This window comes from Octopus sinensis, linkage group LG5 (assembly GCF_006345805.1).
Source record: "Octopus sinensis linkage group LG5, ASM634580v1, whole genome shotgun sequence".
Lineage (NCBI taxonomy): Eukaryota > Metazoa > Mollusca > Cephalopoda > Octopoda > Octopodidae > Octopus > Octopus sinensis.
In genome coordinates this window covers 35,523,320-35,533,319 of record NC_043001.1, presented here as the reverse complement: position 1 = coordinate 35,533,319, position 10,000 = coordinate 35,523,320, and the positions used below count along the sequence as shown (strand labels likewise).

General features: G+C 35.4%; 1 long non-coding RNA gene across 1 annotated transcript in view; it reads right to left on the bottom strand.

Annotated features, from left to right (window-relative positions):
- Nucleotides 1-44: 44 nt before the first annotated feature.
- Nucleotides 45-10,000, bottom strand: part of LOC118763493 — a 20,235-nt gene continuing 10,279 nt past the window's right edge. The window contains exons 3-4 of the long non-coding RNA XR_004999252.1: nt 2,023-2,027; nt 45-58 (exon numbers count right to left, since the gene is read on the bottom strand). This is a non-coding gene — a long non-coding RNA (uncharacterized LOC118763493). The remainder of the gene's footprint in view (nt 59-2,022; nt 2,028-10,000) is intronic.

Below are 10,000 nucleotides of genomic sequence, written 5' to 3'. Positions count from 1 at the left end.
CCAGCATCGGTTGTCAAGCAATGCTAGGGGGACAAACACAGACACACAAACACACACACTACATATATATATACATATATACGACAGGTTTTCAGTTTCCATCTACCAAATCCACTCACAGGCATTGGTCGGCCCGGGGCTATAGCAGAAGACACTTGCCCAAGGTGCCACGCAGTGGGACTGAACCCAGAACCATTATATATATATATATATATAGGTAAACAGTAAAAATATTTACAGACATGGACAAGAACATGAAAACCACAGAGACGACACAAGAACCACAGGACGGGACATTCGAAGCCCTCAGTCATCAGTCAAGAACCAGATCATCTTAGCAATTTCGGCTGATTAATATATATATATATATATATATATATAATGAAAAAGAATATATATATATATTCATTTTATTGTAACTGTTGATTGACTTTTTTTGAAATTGTTAATTTGCAAATATTATACTAATGTTTTTTCATGCAGAACTACACTTCATCAGAAAAATTCCCTCCAAAAATGAATGTTTGGAAGGAGTGACAGCACAGTTTGTATTCTAAATATTACTCAAAGAGGAGAAAAAGAAGGAAAGAGGGAAATAGAAAAAAAAGAGGAAGAGAGAAAGAAAGCAAAATGACTTTCAGTGATGACCAAACTGCACCTGTTTTTTTTTTTTTTGAAGTGGTCACCATCCTTAAACCCATTCAAATACAATGTTAAAGGACTAAATAAATAACTAAATGAATGAATGGTGAATATGAAGGGGGATACCTCTTCTCTCTCTCTCTCTCCCTCTAACTACCTATCCATCCGTCTGACTGTCTATCAGCCTATCTACCTACATATTATTCTTATTTCTTTACTGCCCACAAGGGGCTACACACAGAGGGAACAAACAAGGACAGACAAACAGATTAAGTTGATTATATCGACACCAGTGCGTAACTCGTACTTATTTAATCGAACCCGAAAGAATGAAAGGCAAAGTCGACCTCGGCGGAATTTGAACTCAGAACGTAGCGGCAGACGAAATACTGCTAAGCATTTCGCCCGGCGTGTTAACGTTTCTGCTAGATCGCCGCCTTCACCTACCTATATTTGTATCTATCCATCTCCATTGTCATGGAACCTCACCGCCCCCCCCCCAAAAAAAAACGTAAACTATGTTCTCATCTAAACAACGCCCCCTGCCCCTGCAAAAAAAAAAACATCTGTTTTATATAAAAGATCAAGCTGTTTGTACATTCGCAAAATTTTATTTGACAAGTTCGAGAAAGGAACGAAAGCGCTATATAATAACAAAGAAATAAGAAGATTATTTCCAAAATTCTGACGACTTTTTTCTCAAAATATCTTTATCCCTCATTCTATATATTGTTACCTATCCTTATACAATGTCCTACGAAGAAAGGCTGAGGACGCTCGATCTTTATTCTCTTGAAAAACGCCGCCGCCGTGGTGATCTCATTCTCGCCCACAACATCATAAGCGGAAAGTGTAACCTCTCGAAAGAGCTGTTCTTCACTCCTGCTCCAGAGCGTCGGCTGCGGGGGTCACTCCGAAAAGCTCTACCTGCGACGATTTCATCTCAATCGAAGGAGAGGAGCTTTCTCCGTCCGGGTTGCGGATCCGTGGAACAAGCTGCCAGACGAGATGGTGAAGATGCCGACGACCGCTTTGTTCAAAGCCTCCCTGGACCTCAAGTGGCCTGAACTCTTTACATGAACACCACCCTGTACTTAACTCCATGTCCCCCTACATGGCCTTGCTATTTGCTTTTGAGCCAAATTAACTAACTAACTAACTAACTACTAACAATTCTTTCTCTCTTGCTCTCCCTATATATACATATATATGTGTGTGTGTGTGTGTGTGTGTGTGTGTGTGTGTGTGTGTGTGTGTGTGTGTATGTGTGTATAAAAGTTAGAAAGAGAAAATAGAAAAATAAAGAGACAGAACTTTATAAGAAAGATAGCAGCAGGCAAGTGTTAACAGTTATAAATCCTAGTGAAAATCTATTAAAACCGCTTCTCTCTCACTTGAATTCACAGAGAAACAAGGTATTTCAGCAGATTCCTAGGTTATCAATTTTTTCGAAGCATTTTATATCTTGCTCAGTCTTATCACCAGCTTTGGCGCCGGATTTGGGCTGAACTTTTAACCTTCGCATAATGGCAGGTCACTCTCCACGATCTTTCACTTAATTCAATTAAAATGAATATCATGTTTTTGAAAGTCTTGAAATCTATAAATATTGCCTGTGGAGACTTACTGCTTTAATATTGCTTATTATAACATTGTTATCTTTGCCATTAGCCAAGCATCGTGTCTAATTATTAACAAATTAGTATGGAGTGAAGGGATGGAGAAGTCTTTAGCTATGTGCGTAATTTAAATAATGAGAAATATTAAACAACAAACACAGAAAAGTTAGAAAGCAAAGGAAATGAAATTGATGGCTATAGAATATGAGATTGAGAGAGAAGAGAGAGAGAGAAAGGGGTAGGGAAAAAGAGTGAGGGAGGGAGAAGAAAACCTCAAGGAAAATTGAATTGCAATTAATAGAATTATTGCCTCAAATTAATTCAATGATATCAGAATATAATACGCTCCTTCCTCAGCTTGTCTGTGGAATCTATTGTTTATCATCCGTAAACAATGAAGATGCGGAAGGCGTTGACGGCGACAACGAGAAGGCAATTCCAAGACGTCAGTAAGGAAAAGGTAACTATTTGTACAGAACATAGCAAATACAAGATTTCTCGAGCCTACATTCTACTTTATTATTATTATTATTATTATTATTATTATTATTATTGTTATTGTTGTTGTTGTTATTATTATTATTATTATTATTATCAACGTGGTCAGCACCATAATTGTTATCGGCATCATCTAAACAATATTTGTTTAGAATTGCAATCAGGACCTTAGAAATCCCATACCTGGCGCCAAAGAAAAGAAGACATAGCCAAAAAGTATGCATATATTAGTGGTTAGGATTCCTGGCTTTCACCCAGGCGGCCCGGGTTCGATTCTCGGCATGGGAACGCTTATTTTCCCTGTAACATAGCGGTTCGACAAAAAGAGACCGATAGAATAAGTACCAGGCTTACAAAGAATAAGTCGTGGGATCAATTTGCTCGACTAAAGGCGGTGCTCCAGCATGGCCGCAGTCAATTTACTGAAACAAGTAAAAGAGTAAGGAGAGAGAGAGTATACAGCTAATAATTCCTGAAACGAATGAGATTATCATCATTGAAGCAATAAACACGAACACGCATACACACAAATACATACACACACACACACACACACACACACACACTCACACAACACACGCACAAACATATTCTTTTATTCTTTTATTTGCTTCCGTCATTTGACAGCGACCATGCTAGAGCATCGCCTTTAGTCGAGCAAATCGACCCCAGGACTTATACTTTGCAAGCCTAGTACTTATTCTATCGGTCTCTCTTGCCGAACCGCTATTCTTTTTTTTTTCGGCATTTTGGATAGCTTATTACTTGAAGGGTGCTACTGAGTTTTATCTGAAGTGCCCTTTTGCACGTTTCTACTGGAGACATTTTGCATATTCCTAATCGAGCCATTTTACATGTTTCTACGGGAGCCATTTTACATGTTCCTGTGGGAGCCATTTTACATGTTTTTTTTAAGGAAATTGTTGGGATCCTTCATATCCTTTCGCTGAGTCTAACCTCCTTTTGCCGTTGCTTGTTATTACATCTTCCCCTTTAATATTTATGCAATAAATGGCTGCCCTTCCCAAATACAGTTGTAATGTTGAAATAAAAACATCTGGGGTTTTATTTGTTTATGCCATGTGTGTATTGGGAAATACTCTTGAATTATTCATTCAGTTAGGACTTCACTCACTCTTGTGGGATCTACATTAAATGATTACACACACATGCGTACGCACACGTACATGAACGAACGCACGCATACACACATGCATACGCATGAAGGCACACATACACACATAAGAAAACCCGCACTTATGCACATTCACACGTAGATATATATACTTACACAGAAGCACATATACACATTCACAGATACATATAAACTCACACACACTCATACATACACACACATGCACACATATATACATACATGTGTTTATATGTTTATACATACATATATATATATATACATACATATACATACATTTGTATATACATGTATACACACACACACACAATCACCCACACATATATGTACATATGCATATATATATTGAGAGAGAGTAATAGAGGGAGAAAGAAAGAGAGATGTATATATACATTTATACACACACACGCACACACACATACATATAAATATATATATAACATATATGTATACATAAATTTATACACACACACACACACACATATATATATATATATATATACACACATATATATAATATATATATATATATAATATTATATATATATATAATATATAAATAAAGGAGCACTACGTCGGTTACGACGACGACGAGGGTCCCGGCTGATACGATCAACGGAACAGATTTCTCGTGAAATTAACGTGCAAGTGGCTGAGCACTTCACAGACACCTGTACCCTAACGTAATTCTGAGGAAGATTCAGCGTGACACAGAGTGTGACAAGATTGGCCGTTTGAAATATTAATTTTTGCCAGCTGAGTGGACTGGAGCAGCGTGAAATAAATTGTCTTGCTCAAGGACACAACGCGTCGCCATGAATTGAACTCGCGACCTTACAGTCATGAGCCGAATGATCTAACCACTAAGCCACGCGCCGCACGTCACTATATGTATATATATATATATATATATATATATATTATATAATATATATATATTATATATATATATATAACTATATATATATATATATATATATATAAATAATATATATATCTTATTATATATATATATACTATAATATATATTATATGCTCCATACATTTATACATGCACAAACGCGTACATATATATATGACTTCATAATTTGACATGAATTATGGAAACGATTGTAGTTGGCGGGTTTTGAGCTATTTATTTAAAATTTTATGTATTGATTAAGTCTTTCCTTGTTTGTTTTGCAAAAAATAGTGGTTTTGTCTCTAATAATATTTATAATATTTTACTATTAAAATTGGATTTAATCCTAAATCTGATTTTTTCCCTGTAAATTTGGATATATTCCCTAATATTTATTATTTATATATATATATATTATATATATATATATATATATATATATAATATATATGCACAAACGCGTATATATATATATATATTACAAATACCACATGCATATAAATATTGAGTTCGTGTCTCTATAACTGTTACCAAAACTGCAAATGTGAGGAGCAAGAGGCATTGATTGTATTACATTCTAAGTTACATTAAAGTTTATTGTTACTGCTTATTCTTATAAATAACATCTGGCACATTGCTTATCATCGTGGTTGTCTCTATCATCATCAGTGTTTTTGGTATAGTTCTTTCAATGTTGTCATCGCTCTGTAGATGTTTTCATTGTTCTGTCGTTGTTGTTGATGTTTTTCACTTTGTATTGTTATTATCTACCAATACATTTGCTGAAGTACAAGAAAATGCTAGAAAACCTGCGGAATTCTTGGATAACATTCCACGCGTCCCTTCGCAAGTGTATCAAATGGTAAAAAGCAATCCATCTTTCATTGGAACCCGGTTCGTTGATGAAAGATTCACACCTACTCCGCTCAGCAAGTCCTCATTCGCGCGTAATCAACTATCACGTGATGACATTCTATGCCCTCCAATCTTTAGCGAAACTTTCGTATGAGATTCCGTGAAAAATTTCTTTTAGTCACATTTCTTTTATCTTTCTTTGACTGGCGCCTCATACAGCTTTTTATTTTCCTTCTGTTTACTTCCTTCTTTCGACATACTAAAGTTTGCCAACACTTATGCTGCTTTTTCTAACACCACTCACCGGCATTAGTAACACTACTCCATCTTAACTCCGCTTATAAGCATATTCCCGTATTGTTATGTGACTAACGCCTTTGTAGCTTCTACTTTCAAAGATTTGCAACTTTCTCGGTTTTCTTTGTTCTTCTTCCTTCAAATACAATGCATTTAAATTCTTATTCAATACTACCATTTTCATTCAGATATTTCATTCCTATATATTTATATTTCACACCACGTATCCATATCACACTTTCTGTTACGAAGCTTGATTTTCAATCACATGGTTTGGTGTTCAAACCAACTAAGCAGCACTTTGTGCAAGTGTCTTCTACTATAACTCCACTCAATGCTTTGTGAGTGGATTTGATAAACGGAAACTGCATGGATGCCCGTCGGACATCTATATCTATATAGATGTGTGTATGTGATAAGGCGGCGAGCTGGCAGAAACGTTAGCACGCCGGGCGAAATGCGTAGCCATATTTCGTCTGCCGTTACGTTCTGAGTTCAAATTCCGCCGAGGTCGACTTTGCCTTTCATCCTTTCGGGGTCGATAAATTAAGTACCAGTTACGCACTGCAGTCGATGTAATCGACTTAATCCGTTTGCTTGTCCTTGTTTGTATCCTCTGTGTTTAGCCCCTTGTGAGTAATAAAGAAATAAGATGCGTGTGTATGTGTGTGTGTGTATGTGTATATGTGTGTGTGTGTGTGTGTGTGTGTGTTCGTGTGCTCATTTTATTTCACTGCTAAGCAACCGGTGTTATTTACTTACATATCGATCAGTGAGCAGCTTGACCAAAATTCTATGTACAAGATTTAAAAAAAAATATAGTGGGGTCGATTTGTTAGAGTAAAATCTTCACGATGTTGCCCCAGCCTGGCCGCAGTCCCATGTCTGAAACAAGTAAAAGAGAGAAAATTAATATTTTCATGTGGCGTTTTGTAGGAATCTATCAATATCATGTATTGGTGTTTAATTTTGTGTTAGAGTTTGAAACCAATATCATATTTCCGTTTCAAATTTTGTTCTAATTGGTAAATCAATTAGATTGACCCAAGTGCCCAACGGATATTTATTTTATCGACTCCGAAAAGACGAAAGGCAAGGTCGACATCGGTGGAATTTGAACTCAGAGCATAAAGACTGACGAAATACCTATTTCTTTACTGCCCACCAGAGGCTAAACACAGAGAGGACAAACAAGGACAGACAAACGGATTAAGTCGACTATATCGACGCCAGTGCGTAACTGGTACTTATTTAATCGACCCCGAAAGGATAAAAGGCAAAGTCGACCTCGGCGGAATTTGAACTCAGAACGTAACGGTAGACGAAATAAGCTACGCATCTTGCCCGGCGAGCTTACAATTCAGCCATCTCACCACCTTATTAATAATAATGCCACGAATCTTATTTGGTTCACACCTTATTAAAACAAAATCTTATTTAAGAAAGAAAAAAAGTACATAACAACAACTCTAGCCTTAAAGAAAATATACTTTACATATATACCTATTCATAACACCTGTCATCTTCAATCATCTCTGCAGGAAGTCAAATATATTAACAATGTCTTAGCAACACCACATATATTTCCTTATTTGTTTCAGACCAATAAATATTTTCACCCTATAAGATTTTACTCTTTCTACAGAAATAAAACCGGATTTAATATATTAGAAAGTGTTTAGCTAATTAGAAAACGACGTCGTTTCTGAAAAATGAGTCGAAAATCCTTCATCTCATTCTTCTTTTGAGAACGCCACCCCAGACCTAGGTAAAATGTAACAGACACCGTTTTTAAAAAGGAAGACAATATATATATATATTATATATATATATATATATATATGAATAATATATATATATATATATATGAATATATATATATATATATAATATATATATATATATATATATATGTATATATAGTATATAATATATATATATATATATATATATATATGTGTGTGTGTGTGTGTGTGTGTGTATACATATATGTGTGGGAGTCATAAATACAATAAAAAAAAACATTATGGTAATGTCTGGTATGTAATTTGGTCATCGGAGCTGAAAAAAGCAGAGTCAGTATTTTTGACTCAGCTTCACCATATAATTATAATATACTTTATTGATTACCTTCTTTATACCAGTAAATCTTTCAGACTACCCATCCAGTTCTATCTTTTAAATCATTTCTTTCATGCTTTATAACCATCGGCAGACATGTAACTATATAATCTCTCCTATCAAGGCGGCGAGCTGGCAGAACCGTTAGCACACCGGGCGAAATGTGTAGCCGTATTTCGTCTGCCGTTGCGTTCTGAGTTCAAATTCCGCCGAGGTCAACTTTGCCTTTCATCCTTTTGGGGTCGATTAAATAAGTACCAGTTACGCACTGGGATCAATATAATCGACTTAATACCTTTGTCTGTCCTTGTTTGTCCCCTCTGTGTTTAGCCCCTTGTGGGTAGTAAAGAAATAGGTATTTCGTCTGCCGCCTGAGTTCAAATTTCACCAAAGTCGACTTTGCTTTTTATCCTTTCGGGGTCGATTAAATAAGTACCAGTTACACACTGGGGTCGATATAATCGACTTAATCCGTTTGTCTGTCCTTGTTTGTCCCCTCTGTGTTTAGCCCCTTGTGGGAAGTAAAGAAATGGGTATATAATCACACTTATTAATTAATTCGTTCTTTTTTTTATGCACTATTCATTAGGATTATTTTAAAATACGAGGAAATATAGCCTCGACGTGAATGGTACATACTGATTAGGTTGGAATTTAGCCTGGATTTGAACTTACAATGTTGAATACTGAAAGGCATTTAGTTTGGCAACATAATGTTTCTGTATTTCTATGCTTTGTAGTGACTTAATCACGAATTTCCAATAGAAATACATAGTCGATTAAATTGAGCGCAAAACTGAACTATTAATTTTTCAATGAAAGTTAATCGGGTTCGAACTCAGAATAATGAAACATATAGATATTTTAGTTCGACAATCACATGTCAATCCACTGCTCGTTCTCATAGCTGCTCATAAAAAATATTTCTAAATTTGAAATAGTAATACAAAGTTTAGGGGAAAGAGAGAAATCTATTAAATTAACAATATTTCTTCACTTAACAAATACAACATCAACCGGAAGAATATATGTTACAGACCTCAGTGGGATTTGAGAACAGAATTTAAAATGACGCAATTAAATACAGCAACATATTTTCGTCAGCGCTCTCCCGATTCTGCCATCCTTACCTTACATTCCATTCGTTTATAACGAAAAATGCTTCAAATTTTAGGAGCCCGTGTAGCCTCAAATATTTTATCCAGGACTTTATTTTTTCAACCTCGGGATCCTTTAGCATAATGTCTGCCTCAATCAGATTTGAACTCAGAACATAAAAGGGAATAATTAAACATTAACAAGGGATTTTTTATCGATTTTCTTTTATGTCTGCTAATTCATTGCTATCACATCTTTTAAAAATAGTATATCTTGTTCTTTGTGAGTTTGAATTAAAATGCTCGGGTGAAATGTTGATAGCTGAGGACATATTCTGTGCGCTTGTGTACTAACATACCAACCCATTAAAATTAGTCATCCTCAAACTAATTTTCTTGCAGGGGTGAAGCTAGGGACAGTTATTAAACTCTAGAGATAAAGGCAAGTGATCGTGGATATTTAAGATGAAAGCAATTGTAATGGAGTTTCAGACAAATAAAAAAAACATACGCCCAGAAAATCTGGTATATGTCATTTGGAATAAGATATTGAATTGATGGGTGCTATAACGGCAGAATCGTCAAAGTGTTGGACACAATTCCTTGTAGTACTCAGTTATAAAAATTTACTTTTTTTTAAATGATTCTGGTATCGAAAAAAATATCTACTAATTAGAGTGCGGCTTTCGATTATGATGACTATACCCTCTCTCCAGATATGTATGGTTTTGTAATTAGATTTCATTATTGTTATTTTTTATGAATTGAATCAAAAGATAATAATTGAATTTATAGCTGTTCACGGTAGATCAAATTA